Below are 17,298 nucleotides of genomic sequence, written 5' to 3'. Positions count from 1 at the left end.
ATTGATAATGAAATAACGAGGGAATAGCCCACACCTGTCCATGAAATAGCTTTTAAGTTGATAGTCCCATTACTTTTGGCCCTTTAAAAAGGGGGAGGCACATATAGAAACCGTTGTAATTCCTACACAGTTCACCTGATTTGGATGTAATTACCCTCAAATTAAATCTGAAAGTCAGCAGTTAAAGCACATCTTGTTTGTTTCATTTCAAAGCCATTGTGGTGGTGAATAGAGGCCAAAATATGAAAATTCTGACAATGTCCCAATATTTAAGCACCTGACTGTAAATGAAATAAGTTAAGCTGGCAAAAGCACAGCAAAGAACCGTGCATTCTTATCCTAAGAAGATATCACAAGTCCCCATGGAGAGTCCAAGTGTGGCGACGGTTGCGATGCCTGACCTTCCCAACATTGGACGGGAAGAGGTGGCTCCTTCCACCATTTGCATGCCCTCTGCAAGTGCTGGAAGGAGCACCCACAGTTCACTTGCTGATATTCAAATTGAAGATGTCACTATTGAAGTACAACAGGATGAGGATATTGGCGTAACTGGCGCTGAGGAGGAAGTTGACGAGGAGGATTCTGATGGTGAGGTGGTTTGTTTAAATCAGGCACCAGGGGAGACAGTTGTTGCCCGTGGGATTAAAAATCCCATAACGGTCATGCCTGGGCAGAAGACCAAACATTCCACCTCTTTGGTCTGGTAATATTTCTATCCAAATCCGGACAACAACTGTCTTGCCATATGTACTGTATGTAAAGGTGGAATAAGTAGGGGTAGGGATGTTAACCACCTCGGCACATCCTCCCTTATACGTCACCTTGCAGTGCGTTCATAAAAAGTTACTGTTAAGTTCAGAAACTGTAGCTATGACCATATGCAGTGCAGGGACACCTAAATCCCTTTATCCTGTTGTATCCAAGAGCCTGCAAACCACACCGTCAATTTCCTCCTCCGTCAGGATCGGAAGTAGTCCTGCAGGCCATGTCACTGGCATGACTGACTCTCCTATCCGGGATTCCTACGGAGGATCCTGCATTACTACGCCTACTGCTGCCGCTGCTGCTGTCGATGCTGGGAGTCGTTCATCATCCCAGAGAGGAAGTAGGAACACCACTACTTCTTTTACTAAGCAATTGACCTCCAACAGTCCTTAATGAGGAGGATGAAGTACGACAGCAGTCATCCTCTTGCAAAGCGGATAACTGAGGCCTTGACAGCTATGTTGGTGTTAGACGTGTGTCCGGTATCCGCCATTGGTGCAGAGGGTTTTAGACAATTGATGGTAGGTAGTGTGTCCCCGGTACCAAATCCTGTCTAGATTTCACTTCACTAGGCAGGCGATACTGAGACTGTACAGTGACATCAGAAAAAGTGTCCTCAGTGTCCTAAAAAATGCAGTTGTACCCAAGGTCCACTTAACCATGGACATGTGGACAAGTGGAACAGGGCAGACTAAGGACTATATGACTGTGATAGCCCACTGGGTAAATGTATCACCTTACGCAGCAACAACAGCAGCGTCACCAGTAGCAGCATCTCAGAAATGCCAGCTCGTTCCAAGGCAGGCTACGATAAGTATCACAAGTTTCAGTAAGAGGCACACCGCCGACAACCTCTTAGAGAAACTGAGGGAAATCATCACCCAATGGCTTACACCACTTAGACTCTCCTGGGGATTTGTGATATCTGACAACTCCACCAATATTGTGCAGGCATTACATCTGGGCAAATTCCAGCACATCCCATGTTTTGCTCACACAATAAATTTGGTAGTGCAGAATTTTCTGAACAACAAGGGTGTGCAGGAGACTCTTTGGAGGGCCCGAAAAATTTCTGGCCACTTTCGCCATTCAGCGACTGCGTGCCGAAGACTGGAGTGCCAGCAAACACTCTTGAACCTGCCCCACCATCACATGAAGCAAGAGGTTGTGACGCGGTGGAACTCAACCCTCTATATGTTTGAGCAGATAAGCCTATTGAAATTATCTGTAATGTAATTTTCCATCTTGATGTGTGTTTGTTATTTGTTGTATTGCAATTAAATACGTTGAATTACTACACTATGAGAGTGCTTCTCTCCTCTCTTTTTTTTTTTTGTGGCTGCACAATTGGAGTCTAACACCCTATAGTGGAGTGAGCAAGGGATCGCTATCGAATCATCAGGAAAAGATACCTAAAACCAATGCATATATAATTGGGATAAACGGTACGCTTATACTTATTTGAAATTAGACGCATTTTTAATTTTTTTTCCTTCCTCTGTTTCTAGTTACAAAATGACACTGATTTTTCAGATTCTCTGGTATTTGTGGATTGATATAACTTGATAGACATAACAAAAAACAGATATACTCAATGAATAGTTTACTTGTTCAAAATGATCAAGGGAATATACTGTATAAGAGCTTGGCATTGCTGGTATAAAAGTCCAAGGCAGGCCTGGCCAACCTGTTCAGCTGTTGTGAAACTACAAGTCCCAGCATCCCCTCCCAGCGATCAGCTGATAAAGCGTGCTGGAAATTGTAGTTTCACAACAGCTGGAGAGCCACAGATTGGCCAGGCCTGGTTCAAGGGATAGATTGACTTGGGGGCCCATTAATTAAGGATCGCATTTTGCAATGCGATCAGGGCATGCAGTACCGCCCATGATCGCATTACACAATGCGATCATACCGGCTGAATGTATGACCCTGCATATGCAGGGAGACGGGCTCCGAAAAGAGCCCGTCCCTGCGATGTGGCCAGAGTGCATTCCGGGCTGCTGTGCATGCGCAGTCCCGCGGACTGCACATGAGCGGCGCCCATTGCCGGTGGAGGGATCTGGGAGATCCCTCCGCCGGCTGAAATGCGGGTAAGTGCCCATAGGACACAGCTGCTAACGCTATCTTCAGATGAGGTTAGCTGCTGGGGTCAATATCGGGAATGCGAAGCATTCCCGATATTGATACATATGGCAGCATTGCATTCCCCATAGAAATCTATGGGGGAGGTGGCAGCCGGCGGCAATGGAGGGATCGCAGCAGGTATCGCAGCATAGTATCTCCCGGATGTATCCCTCCTTCATACATCCGGGGGATACTAAGTATTTGAGGTAAACCCCCGAAAACAGGTGTTTTCGGGGAATTTACCTCAAATGCACTTTGATAAATGGGCCCGTAAAGCTTCTAAAACAGACCAGTGGTAATGTTGCTCATATCAATCCAGATTATGTCTATCAGTTTCTATAATGCCATAGAGAAATGATAGATATAATCTGATTGGTTGCTATGAGTAACATCACCACTTGCCTGTTTTAGAAGATTTAGTAAATCTATTGATCTGACCTATTGGTGGAACCTGGGTGGTTTCAATAGTTACCAGCGGAATGTGAAATGGTGATTAGCCTACACAAAGGGGGAGATGTACTAAGCCTTGAAAAGTGATAAAATGGAGAGTGATAAAGTACCAACCAAAGGGCTCCTAATTGCCAATTTTCAAACACAGCCTGTAAAGTAACAGGAGCTGTTTGGTTGGTACTTTATCAGTCTCCACTGTATCACATTTCAAGGCTTAATATATTTCCCTCAAGGAGACTTGAACCAGGCTTGCAGGTTTATTGGTAACAGCAGTGATAACAGCAGTACCCAGCAGTGGTCTCTGGCATACTTGCCAACTTTGCTGCCCCCTTCTCTGGGAGAGGGCAGCTAGGTTAGCACAGGGGTCGGTATGGGGGCAAGAAAGGTGAGCTTTGCAGGGGGCATGGTTTCATGATTGCGTCATCATGGTCCCGCCCCCTCTATACAGTGCAGAGAAACCAGGCATGGTATTACGGGGGCAGGACTATGATGACACGATTCTGTTGGAATTGTATCATTGTAACCCCCCCGCCCCTCGACACCCATTTGTGCTCTGTAAGTGGGTGGATGCATGTGGGGGTGGGCTGTGAACATGTAAAGGGTGTATGCAGATGGCTAGAGGGGGCGCGGGAGACTTGCCCACTTTTCTGGGTGGCCGGGAGCACCACCCTATTTTTGGGAGCCTCCCATCCATTCTGGGAGAGTAGGAAAGTATGGTCTCTGGTGGTAGTCACAGCAGTGGTAATGCAGGTTATAGTGCTCTCACCTGAGGCGTACCTGCCTACTTTTGAAAAAGCATTTCAGGGAGATTGTGAAAGCAACACATATGAGTGCACATTACAGTGGGCGTGTATGGCTACACAGGGGCACCATGAGGGGGGGGCGGGTACTAATTGCCCGGGCTTGCTGGAGTGACCCGGCGGGGGCCCGGGTCTGGCACCGCACCCACCCCTCTTCCATCACAGCAGCCCAGCACACACTGTGCTGTGTGCTGAGCTGAACTGGGAGACTGCTCGCGGCTGCCAAGAAGCAGCCACAGCAGTCTTCTATGCCAGTGAAGGGAGCAATCAAGCTGATCGCGCCCCCCCACTGGTTCTGCACCGGGTTGAGGGGGATCACTGCGACCCCCTTGCCACTTTGCGGCGCTGATCAACGATGTATTTTTTTTTTACCTGAAGGGGCGTGGCCATGGCTATTAAAAAAATAGGCCACACCCCCTTTTACCCGAGCCAGGCGTGGCTCTTGGTGTGCTTGCTGCTATATCTGAGAGGCGTGCCATAAAATTGACTTGCATCCAAATGTAGGGGGAAAAAAAAGGGAGACAGGGAGTTTGCTACTATTTAAGGGAGACTCCCTGACCATCAGGGAGAGTCGACAAGTATGACCTGAGGAGCTAAGAACTGCACATGTGTACATCACTGTGACACTCTTACACAGTGGCATGTACCGGGCCGAGCATGTGCAGTCAGGCCCGGTGACAGGGGGAGACTACGGGTACAACCGTACCAGACCCGGAGAACCGGATGGGTACAACACAAGGCCGCCTTGTTCCTGCTGCACCGCGGCTGCCGGGCCTGACCTTTAAGTGCGCAATGCGATGTCATAGGTCACGTCGCCGCATGTCATTCATGCACCAAGCATCAGGTAAGCTGTGCTGTGCTGTAGAGGGGATGGTTGCTACTGGGGATGGGAGATTTTAGAGGAATAGTGGCTGCTGATGGGGGCTGGGGCAGAGGAAGCTGATGGGGGCTGGGGACAGAAGGTGATAAGGGCTGGGGACAGAGGAAGGTGATGGGGGGCTGGGGGGCAGAAGGTGACCCTGGCTTGGGGCAGAGGAAGGTAATGTGGGCTGGGGATGGAGGAAGATGAAGGGGCAGAGGAAGGTAATGGGGCTGAGGGAGTTAACAATATCATGCTTCACATATCACACATGCAGGGATGGAATGTGCAGGATCGGGGGTGGTGGTGAGAAGGTGTGGCCCCCAGAGACATCAGTGTACCGGGCCCTGAGATTTCTGTTGCCGGCCCTGTGTGCGGTAGGACCTCTGGCTAACTATGGGTCTTACTGCCCGGAGTGTATTGCAGAGGGGAAGGAGACAGTGCAGGAGTAATAATGGGGCATAATTATTAACATTATTTTTACTAAAATAATATGAAAATGGGTGTTTTCACACTCTCTTTTCACATTATTTTTGCATCACATAAATTTATTATGAGTGAATTAGGTGAGGAACATCAATTTTAACTTATCCAAAATGATTTCATAAAAAATTATGTATAATATATTTAACGTTTTGTAAAAAATAAATTGTTTTTTCATACATCGGAAACAGCACGACCATCGCGATGCTCGATTTGAGACTAGTTTCAGGCACCAGGTACACTAAGGGGGTGAGGGGGGAGATTACTTTACCTTTTTCCAGCGGCTGCTGATCTTTGCAGATGCTGGGTGGGGGGGGGTCATGCTTTGCTGACCGATCAGCAGTGATCGGCAGCACAGCAGACACAAGGAGAGAGGGTGCAGGCAAGCACAGGGACCGGAAGGTCCCTCTGAGAGCAGCTGCTGCGGGAAGATTCTCTTCCTGTAGCCACCCTCATGTTTATCTGACTGGTCTAAATTTTGCGACCACAGCAGATAAAGAACTGCCTGGTGTGGTCAAATTACGACCATGCCAGACAAGTGGTTAAAGGGCAATTGGAGTAGTGTTCGTGAAAAACTACCCATACTGGAGTCTCTTATTTATACCTGTGTGTAATCTACATTGCTGCCTGAGGGCCTGATTGAGAGTAGTATGTAAACCTGATGTTTTGCGTTTTACTCCAATGTTAGTAGATCTGTGCTGCACATGTGCAGGTCTCTTTTCGCAATTTTGCTCGCTGTTCCCCCAAACCGTAGCCTGGTTGACAGGCTGCAGCCGTGGGGTGGGGGTGGGGAGTGGGCGGATCCGGTATCCTTTCTGGAAAACTGGGGTGTGTCGCCCCCATTTTCTTGGAATGCGGAGGCCAGGGCCTGCATCTGCCAATGCAGACTTCCTGGCCTCCGCTACGGAGCTGTGAGGGGAAATCTGAGTAACCTCAGGTAGTGTTCATTCTAGCATCCTGCACCTGCCACCACCTGTGCAGTTCCTCTTTTCTGCCTGGGGTGTCGCTCTCTGCTCTGGTACTTGTAGAACACTCTGGGCCTGATTCAGACCCACTCGCGAGCGGCTGTCCGCTCGCAAGTGGGTCGATGGTGTGCACTGCACATGCGCACGACGGAGGGAGCCAAAATCACTCCAGGGTTTGCGGTTGAGAAACCCGACCACAGGTTTTCACTCGCAAGTCCGGTGGTCGCGATGGTCAAGACCATCGCGACCATCTTGTTGGACACTCGTATATGCTGTTGGTGTGACCCACAGCTATACGAGCGTCCAGGAGGATGCTCCATTTTAATGGAGGTGGGCCCTGATTCAGAGCGAGCGCTCTGATCAGAGCGTCCGGCTCTGAATCATGGCCATAGTCCGAATATGGGGAAGAAGGAAAAAAAACAAAACTAAAAGAGGAGAGAATCAACTCCAAAGCAGATGAGAGAATGAAACAGAGGATAGATTTAGTGAAACAAAGAGAAAGTGAAAAGCAATGAGAAACAAGGAAAAAAGCTTACAAATAAAAAGAGCCAAACAGTACTTCCCTGCACCAACAACTCTAGGAAGGCTGTCTAAAATGCCTTCCACCAGAACACGCTAAAATGGCACCTAAACTCCACCCCCATATACTAAAGCTACCCTCTAACCCCACCAACAATCTCAGCTCACCACAACTAAACCTTTCCTATCAGAAAAAGAGGTCACCCCCAGATTCGGGTGTTTACCTCAGCGCACATTAAATGTACTACGTCTCCCTTCTACTTATGTGCACCAACATAAGACAGTGGGCCTGATTCAGAGCCGGACAGAATCAGCCGTTCGCTCGTACGCATTCGATTGTTTTAAACCACGCATGCATCCGATTCTCATTGCGCATGTGCAGCCGGATCATTGCGGTCATTTTTTGTTCGCTCGTATACACAGCGAACAGGAAATGACCTATGTCATTTGATTGACAGAATGTTCCGTTTATGGGTGGTAACGGGGGTGGAGATGAGAAAACGCAGGCGTGGCAAGGCGTTTTTTGGGTGTACATGTATTATCTTGTGTGAACGTCCAATTTGGACGCTATTTTGGAGACATCACTGTGTGATCCAGTTTCCATTATGACTGCTCGTTCAGCTTGTGGTAGGGTATTGGATCTCGCAAAGATGATGGTCTCTTCGTAGCTCCCTTAGCGAATCGATGTTTTGCTATTCTCCTTTACAAGGCACAAGATCAATCACCTAATAATTGGATCACTTGCGAGAAGGTGATTTTCAATGGCCATGATTTATTAGCTAAATTTGGAACGCATGTTGTGTTCCTATTTGTTTGTGTTTTGTAATCACAGCAATCACAAAATAAATGTTTAAATAAACTTTAAAATGCTTGATTTTTTTGCTATATTCCGTACGCATGTTGTTGTCAGATTTATTTTGTTTTTAAAAAGCCCAACACATTTTTTTTTTATGTATAATTTTTTTGTACATTTTGGTTACAATACAGAAAAACAATCAGCTACTAATTGCTTTGCTTGTGTTATTTTTTCCTACCTGTTACCTTATGTTTTTTGGTTTTAAATTTTTTTAAAGTATATGACCTTTGTTATGTATTTAAGTATGTTGGTTCCAGTCCCTTTTAGCCATTTGCTAATGAATTGGACACACATTTTTTTTAAGGATGGATTTTTATTTTTCAAAAATTAAATGTTGACATTTTTTTACAAATGTGGCTTTTTTTACAGCCAATTTGTTATTTTATTTGACAGCAAAAAAATAAATGAATGTAAAAAAAAAACAATTCACAAGAAAGGAGAGGGAGGTTTGTTGTAGGCAAAATATGGGGCAAACACAGAGATGGAATTTGGGGAAATTAGCCAGTGCTGTCAACGCCTTCTCCACCGCTTGGCTTGATGTTGGAGGGAGCATGATTTTGTCTGTCTGGTTGTACGGTATGCCTGGGCAGAGGTAGCTGGTGTTTCCTCAGGGCTAGGCATAGGGCTAGGCACATTTGGAGGGATGGCCGATGTTGCGCCAGAGGTGGAGGGCCCTGATGTTCCGGCAGGAAAAGAGGCCGGCTCCAACATGCGCAGGTGGATGAGCAGCTCCAGGGCATTAGCTATTCTGACATTGGCCGCGGCGTTTGCCTCCAGGGCGTCCGCCACCCATAGCAGATTGGCGTCCATCCTCAGCAGAATCTCTGTGTTTTTATCCGTTTTCTCATTGAGATCTGTGAGAAGGGCCACTGCCTGCGAGGGGGAAGGCCCTGGACTGTCCGCCACAGGGTCCCCAGCCGGAAATACTGCTTCCTCCCCTGCGGAGCCAGCAGATCTACTGCGACCAAAACTCAGTTCTGGAGCAGACTCGTCCTCTTCTGTGCCTGTATGAAAAAGAGAGATCATAAAAATATTAGTACATTAGTCTTTGTATTTAAACAAGTTGTTCAAACATTTTTAAATAAATTACCTGCAGCAACATGTGGAGCCGCAAAGTCTGGCATGTCTGTGTCCATGTTGGACACGCCAAACACCTCCTCTTCCTGCACACACCCCTGTGCCATTTCCTCCAAATCGGTTAACTCCAATGACACAGGGGTTGGCCCACCACCTGTCCCCCCTGCATGCCTAGCCCTATCAGCCAGTTTTTGTTTGAGCCGATATTTGAAGTCGCTCCATCTGTTGTTTAAAAATGTATGTTTAGTTTTTTAACTAAGTTTTTAGAATTGTGGAAATAGGTTATATCATTTACTTACTGGCGTTTGACTTCTTTGGTTGAACGGACAAAATCACCAACACCATTGACAGCACTGGCTATTTCTTCCCACAGTTTCCATCTCTGGCTTGCACCCATATTTTGGGGTGCCTGTGCCAGGTTATCCATGCACTGTTGCACCAAATCCTCCATCTCCTTTCTTGTGAATTGTGGCTGCCTTTTTCGTTTGGCCCTGGCCTGGGTACTAGGCCCTGCAGCCTCCTTATTGTCAGTCTCAACACCTTACAAAAAATAAAACATTATTTTTTTTTATTTTTTTTTGGTGTGTTAACTTTACATTTGGAGCTACTTACTGTTTGGTCCTGGAATTTAGATTTGCTACTGTTCAGTGGACATGATTAAACCCTTGAATTCAGCAGACCCATTGTGGCCTCTCGTGACGTTTTTATAGATGCGTGTGAATTATACAGGCGCATCTATTGAGCGTCATTGATTTGAGCGGGAAAGTTAGGTCTATTTAAGGCTTTTTTGTGGCCTTGTTTCGGGGTGGGTTGATAGAAGTTGTTGGATGTTGTTAGAGGTGCGGAGTTGTGGTTTGTGAAGTTGCTTGGATTTGGTGCGAGTTGTCGATTGTTTTTTTTTTTTGCGTTTTTGTAATAAGCCTTTTTTTTTTTTTTTTTTAGGTAAGTTTGGTGGTTCGCTTTTTTGGTTGTTAGTTTTTTTTTTTATTTATTTTTAAAATGTTTTTTTTTTTTTTTAGTTTTCTCCTTTCGTCTTGTGGACTGCATTTCGAGTTTCCGGATCGTCTTTGTATGGTAAGTGTTTATTGAGATACATTAGACCATGTTTATTGTTAACATTTATCATGTTTTTTCAAGGGATCTCATTATGCATTTTTTTTTTTTTTCCCAAATGATTATTTGGCCATCAAAAATGCGAAATGTCTGGTGTATATTTTGCACATATTTTGTATATATTTCCTCTATTGCGTATATATTGCACATCTCCTGTCTGTGGCACTAGCATACCATTTAGCGGTATTTTGTATCCTCTATTGCATATATTTTGCACATCTCCTGTATGTGGCGTTAGCGTACCATTTAGCGGTATTTTGTATCCTCTATTGCGTATATTTTGCACATCTCCTGTCTGTGGCATTAGCGTACAATGGATTATTAGAATAAATCAGACACTAACAACATCTGTGTAGTGCATGCATTCTTTATATTTTTGCCTTAGGCTGTATTTATTTTATGGGAATTTTTTAAAGTTTTTATTTAAGTTAAATCTCATTCGTAGGTTTACTTCAAGGTGTCACTGCCTAACCCTGTAAGATTCTTCTTAATGTGTCAAAAAGATAAGTATTTTTTTATTTTTAAATGTTGGAAAAATAACTACATTGTCTAACACTTCAGATTGATGTTGGGCGAATTATAGTGGCGATGGTCCACGACCCCGACCAACCTGAACATCCTCCTAGGCGTAGGCATTGTAGGCGTGCAAGGCCCCAGATATTTAGAACACATGTCACCCTTTTTGGAATGCCTGATGATGTGGTTTTACGGCGGTATCGCCTACCACCCCAAATCATCCTAGACACTCTTTCATTAATAGAGAGTGATCTTGAAAGGCAAATTACCAATCCAACAGCAATACCACCACTTACGCAGTTAATGTCGGTGTTACATTTTTGCGCCTCAGGATCCTTCCAGACCACAGTTGGGATCGTTGCAGGCATTTCCCAATCCTCCTTTTCAAGGATCCTGAGGGCGGTAATGGATACACTGTTTAAGCACCTCCATCATTTTATTAATATGCCATTGGATATGGGTTCCCTTAATGTGGTGAAGCAGAAATTTTTCGAAATTGCAGACTTCCCACACATCATAGGGGTTGTGGACGGCACTCACATACCACTTCAGCCTCCAGCAGTTTATACTTACCTTTAGCACAGTCGGAATCTTTACCTCTGCCGAGCTTCCGCTGTCTGGATTTGAACTGCCAGCGGTTAATCATACCGATCCCCATTATTGATACGACTGCGCTTCTTATGTTATTTTTGTATCCAGTTGTGAGGAGAAAAGAAATATAAGCAGACAAGCAACAACACATGTTAGTGTGAGCAAGGGACTTATTCAAGGGCATAGCTACCATTGGTGCAGGGTGTGCTGTTGCTACGAGGCTGGAAATGGCTTCGTGGACACCTCCCCCACTGCAACCAATCACACAGTGTCCTCTGCTGCCCACCATCCTACAGTGCTTCAACCAAGAAACTCTCTGGCTTGCATCAGTGACGTGCAGTGAGGTCAATGGCTGGGGAGGCACATATGTATAAAAACACAGTTTTTATATAAAAATTCTGGAGCATGACAGGGAGTATGATGGGGGAGGCTTGCAGACAGGAAAGTGCCAAGAGGCGTTCCCAGCATGCTCAGCACCTGGCCTCATCTGAACACTTCCCCTCACCCAGTCACGCTGCAGAATCCATCCCAGCTCTCTACCCTGCTGGGATGGACTGACTACAATGTCACGGCAGGTGGAGCCAGATGTGGCAGGAGGACACAGTAACAGTGTACTGCTGCTTTGGATATTTGTGCAAGGTGCGCGCTCTCTCTCAGATATTATTTTTCAACAGTCTCCAGCAGAAGCTGCAGCACTTAAAGTGAATAAATATGGTAGGTGAGCCCAGGATTGGAGAGAAGTGCTATGAATATAGACATGAGGGGGGGCTTTGACAATCTTGCTGTGGGGCCATATAACTTTTAGCTATGCCCCTCGTCACATTAATCCAAAATGCTACATTTGTTTCAAATAAATCGTTTATTGCTATTTCTTCCAGAGGGCCATTGTTACTGTACTTGTTTGCTTATATAGGCTACTGGTCAAAAGTTTTAGAACACCCCAACTTTTCAATTTGTTTCTTATAGACATTTGTACAGTTGTCTCAATGTACTCTGACATTAAAGCATATATCAAATAAATGATTGGAGATTAAAATAGAAATCGTAGAATCACTTTGTTAAGCAAAATTTTAACATTGAGTCAAAGTAGTCACTTTTTGTAGATCCACCGAACTCACGCGTGGCATTCTTGCCACAATTGAAATCAAATATTGTTCAAGAAAATTTTACCCTACACTTGGTTAAGTTCCCACATGTGTGTTGCACTTCTACAGTAGGTGGATTGTCCTTTACCCTTCTGCACACAGGATGGCACTGCATATCAGACTAACAGCAGAGTAGTGCCTCAAAAATAAAACAGGACTACTTAATCTTCTGTTTTTCTTACTTTTGGATTCAATGTTGGAAAATTGTCCTTGCCAATAATTAAAATAGTGGTTCTGATTCCAATAGTTTTCAATACACTTTAGGACCAATCCTGTATTTATATAAACACATACCCCAACTCATGTATAAGCAAGTTGGGAGAATCCTATTAGGGTATCTTTATCTTCCTATCTCGTTATGTTCCCCAATGCGTGAGCCACATCAATTGAGGATGGTAGACAGATATAAATCAATAATACGTACCCTACTTACTGGTAGGGAACGTTCATGAAGCACATCAAGGTATCTTTTTTCACAAACATCAGACATCGATGTCAACTTACAAACTTACAAAGTTTCCTATTACAAGGAATCGAATATATTTTGAGGCATAGCTACTTCATTTTCAAGGATGATTTCTATGTACAGCAAGTTGGTACCAGGATGGGCACTAGGTTTATCCCGAGTTATGCCAATATATTTTGGGGGGCAAGGGAGAATGAGACCATATGGCATAACAACCTCCACGGCGCAAACCTAGTGTTCTGGTGCAGATACATAGACAATATAATTTTTTATCTGGAAAGGAGAAGAAGTGGATTTGAAGTTGTTCTGTGAGGCATTAAATAAGAACACTAGAAACATCATCGAGAGTTTTGATATTCAAAAGGAAAGTATAAATTTTTTGGATGTGACCGTATATATGGAAGAGGGGGAAGTATGAACTAAAACATAAAAAAAATAAAACAGATTCCCTTTCTTATATCCATGCCAATAGTTGTCACCATAACCAATGGCTGACCTCCATACCGGGCGGACAGTTCAAAAGAGTCAGGAGAATAAGTAAAAAAAGTGGAGGATTTTAGAGATCAAGCTAATATGATGAAATAAGCATTTTTAACTAGTGGCTATGGAGAAGATAAAGTTGAAAGACATTTGAAATTATAAAGAGATATAAAGAGAGAAGACTTTTATAAAACATTGGTCCATATTAAAAAGGGAACCAATTTTAGGGAGTAAGATCACAAATAAACCGATACATATATATAGGAGGGCCGCCAAACTCAAAATGAAATTAGTGAGGAGCGCCCATTTAGGCGTAAAGAAATCCACAACCAATAATTCCATAGGATTCTACAGATGTGGATTATGTTTAGGGTGCAGATACGTAAAAAAAACTGGGCGATGAGAAAAAAATAACTCAACTTCTTTTGAATGGCAAAACACATGTGATATCAGACTTTATCACATGTAAATCAAATAATTTGATTTATACAATAGAATGTAGTCGCAGCAAATTTTATATCGGCCGCACTACAAGGAGTCTAAAAACCCGCATCGGAGAGCATCTCTGGAACATTAGAAAGGGTCTAGACTCTCATGCCATATCAGCACATTTTAAAGCGGTCCATAATTGCTCAACAAATGAAATAAAGAATTTTTATGGAATACAAATTGTTAAACAATCACTACTTTGCAAAGACAATATAGTCACTATTGCAAAAGAGGAAATTAAATGAATTTTTAAACACAATACTTTGATTCCTGGTGGTCTAAACCAAGATTTCAAAGTCAAGTGGTTTTTCTGAGGTGGTTTTTACAATGAGGAAATGTTCAATACTTGTGGTTTCTGGTATATATATTTTTATATATTCATATTTTTGGTTTTATGTATACTTTTTAATTGTAACATTGATTAATATATATTGTCAGAAGTTGTAAAGTTACTAGCCCTGGTATGTGGATTTTCAATATGGCCACCATTCTAGAGACCGCATGCGTCATTTCTGGGGAAGCCCACCGCATATCTGACTATATTATCATTACTTTCAGACACGTGGAGCAGGAGGGCAGACGTGTCCATAAACAAGATGTGGGACGCGCCGAAAGTTATGCAATGGAGACACATGGCACGCACCGGAAGTTACGCAGCACCACATGGATAAGGTGAGTGTATTCACTGGGAACATGTATGGTTCATCCCTAGCAAACACAGCTCAATGGGAAATGAATGGCCCATCCACATAGAAGGTCTGGTATTTTTATATTTATGCTCACACAATTGTTCAGGGGATATAAAGCACCCTTCATGAACATGTCCCATACACCTTGACAAAGATCTTTGATAGATCGAAACGCGTCGGTTTATGGGACTGTTTTCTTAGTTTTACTATTGCTATTCTGGATTTTTATCAGCCTGCATACATTCTTGTGGAGAAAACTTTGGAATTCCAGACTCCAATCTTTTACATCTGCTAATCAGGTTGTAATCTCCAGTTTTTAGATTTTATGAATTTTTTATTAAATTGGATTTTATTTGGATACAACTATTTGGACCCCCCCATTTCATTTGTCATCTTATGAGGGGAAATTTAAGCTGTTTGAAGCGAAGGAAAGAGACAAATGAAGATTTGTGAAAAAAAGATATCTTGATGTGCTTCATGAGCATTCCCTTCCTGTAAGTAGGGTATGCATTATTCATTTATTTCTGTCTACCATCCTCAATTGTTGAGGCTCACACATTTTGGAACATAACGAGATAGGAAGATAAAGATACCATGATAGGATGCTCCCAACTTCCTTATACTGTATGTGAGTTGGGGTTCGTGTTTATATAAATACAGGGTTGGTCCTAAAGTTTATTGAAAACTATTGGAATCAGAATCTGTATTTGTCTTTCTTGTGTTTTTTCGGTACAAACTATATGGAGGAGTCAAGAATATTCTAATTATTGGCAAGGACGATTTTACAACATTGAACCAAAAAGGAAGAGAGAGGATTATGTAGACTTTTTTTTATTTTTGAGGCACTACTCTGCTGTTAGGGTAATATCCAGTGCCATCCCGTATGCAGTTTGTTTTTGTTTTATATTGTATTTTGAGAGGGCTGTCACTCGGATTCTGCATCATAGGATGGCTGCAGGTGTTGCGCACCCTCTTTTCACATAACTTTTTCCTACTATTGTATTTCACCTTTCTGTCTAGTTCATCACAACCAGCTTGATGGATTTTTAAGGGGTCTATTTACTAAGCGTCGGGTTCTGGGACTGCCTGAAGAATTGGACTGGCCCCATGAAACGCATAGCAAATTTTAGTGAGACTTTTATTTTTGCGATACTATTTTATGCTTTATTTTTTTTACTATCTGATACTGCAATCTCATTTTCATTTTATTGTTTAATATTTATTTTAGAACTCTTTAAATGCGATGTATTGTCTGAAATAGAGAGGAAAGCATATATTGCAATCTCCATGACAATATGCTAACTATTTTAAAATTGTCAGGTATAATTGCTTGTCTGTAATTATAAATAGTGGTTCCAACCTTTACCCGCTGTTTGGACATTTTTTGTTTATATTGCTCCCTTTATATGAGTAAAGATGGGTACACACTTATAGATATATCACCCGTTCTTTGAATGGGTGCATCAGCGGGTGTGTACAGCGGATAGGTCTGTCAATGACGGCTTTCACAGAGATATTCGATTTGCTGTGCACCACAGCAGATGGCCAATTTATCAGAAAAATATAATGTTGATATACACATTGATCACCCATAGCCATGCTGCGGGGACACGGCGGTTATTGACAGCTCAACTGGGTGGGCAATTTTAAAAGCCCGTCCATTAGAGCTGTTAAGCCCAGGACATCGGGCAGATAAATTGGTAAGTGTGTATACACTTACCAATCATCAGATACAGTAGGTTGGCGGGTCGTCCGGTTGACCAAGTGTGTACCCAGCTTAATGTATTTATCTTTTTGAGCATCATTGTATCACAGACACAATTCTCATATATGACTCCCATTGATGGCAACCAGGGGTATTACCCCAAATAGAATTACGGTGTCAAAGACACTATCTGTAGTGGATTTCTATTGTACATTTTATAAGTGTTCCTATCAGTGCTGGAGAGTAAATTTCCTTCTATAAGGATGTGGACAACATTTTCTGCAGGCCTACTAACAGCACTATAGAAATAAGCAGCAGGTTGCATTTTGAAACCAGTCAGTAAGTAATTAGATAGAATGGAATTCCCAGGCCCCATCACAATATTTATCACAACTAGCTGGAGGACTTGTCCAAGGAGGTCCACACAGGACAAGATGCCATTTATCTGCTCTTCTGCTCCATGGGAGGTTTCTGTCCTCCCTGAACTTGCCTTTATGGCACCTTTGTTACTGTTGGACAGGTGTATCTCCGCAGTCAAACTTCCCACCTGAGACCAGGTAAACCCCTCTGCTGAAGAGTCCCTACTACTACAATGTAGTCAGGGGTTTCCAACCTCTTTCATACAGCATGAGCAATAGTACCATGGAGTTGGTGAATTTTAAATATTGGTGCACAAGATACAGAAAAAGACAAGCTGAGAGAGATAAATTACCAACCTATCAGCTCCTAACTGCCACTTTACAGGTTGTGTTTGAAAAATGACAGTTAGGAGTGGATTGGTTTGTACTATACTAAACTTTGGAGAGAGATGCTGTAAAGTTCTTCAATAGTGTCAAATGTATCTTTAATTCAGTTGAGTAAGAGTTGTTGATGTAATTGAATATGTTTTTATATTATCTTATTTTTAGATAAAGTGATGACAGAATCAAGTTGGGGCTGTATGCATTAACAAATATAAACCTTATTGTCAGATAAAGATCATTTGATTCATTTAATCTTCCAGTTTGACATATTTATGGTTTAGACTCAGAAAAGACTTGTACCTATTCCACGCAGGTTTCATTTCCACCTGATCAAAACCTCTGACCATATTAACAGCAACAAAAAAATATTTGCATTGACCCTGCTTCATTTTGCCCAACAATAGTTCAAACCCACCCACCAAAGAAGGAGCTGTTTTAGGTATGTTGCTTGGTGAGTAAATTA

General features: G+C 43.1%; 1 long non-coding RNA gene across 2 annotated transcripts in view; it reads left to right on the top strand.

Annotated features, from left to right (window-relative positions):
- Window positions 1-17,298, top strand: part of LOC148535453 (uncharacterized) — a 36,981-nt gene that overhangs the window by 18,365 nt on the left and 1,318 nt on the right. Inside the window, exons 2-4 of one of the 2 annotated variants that reach the window (XR_015875382.1) lie at window positions 9,918-9,972; window positions 14,257-14,370; window positions 17,149-17,274. This is a non-coding gene — a long non-coding RNA (uncharacterized LOC148535453). Of the gene's footprint in view, window positions 1-9,917; window positions 9,973-14,256; window positions 14,371-17,148; window positions 17,287-17,298 lie in introns of both variants that reach the window. The other variant, XR_015875381.1, reaches the window with a different exon arrangement.

Source organism: Taudactylus pleione, unplaced genomic scaffold (assembly GCF_031769625.1).
Source record: "Taudactylus pleione unplaced genomic scaffold, aTauple2 ptg000051l, whole genome shotgun sequence".
Taxonomy (NCBI): Eukaryota; Metazoa; Chordata; class Amphibia; order Anura; family Myobatrachidae; genus Taudactylus; species Taudactylus pleione.
The sequence above is the reverse complement of the archived record's forward strand: the minus strand, read 5'-3'. Positions and strand labels throughout refer to the sequence as shown.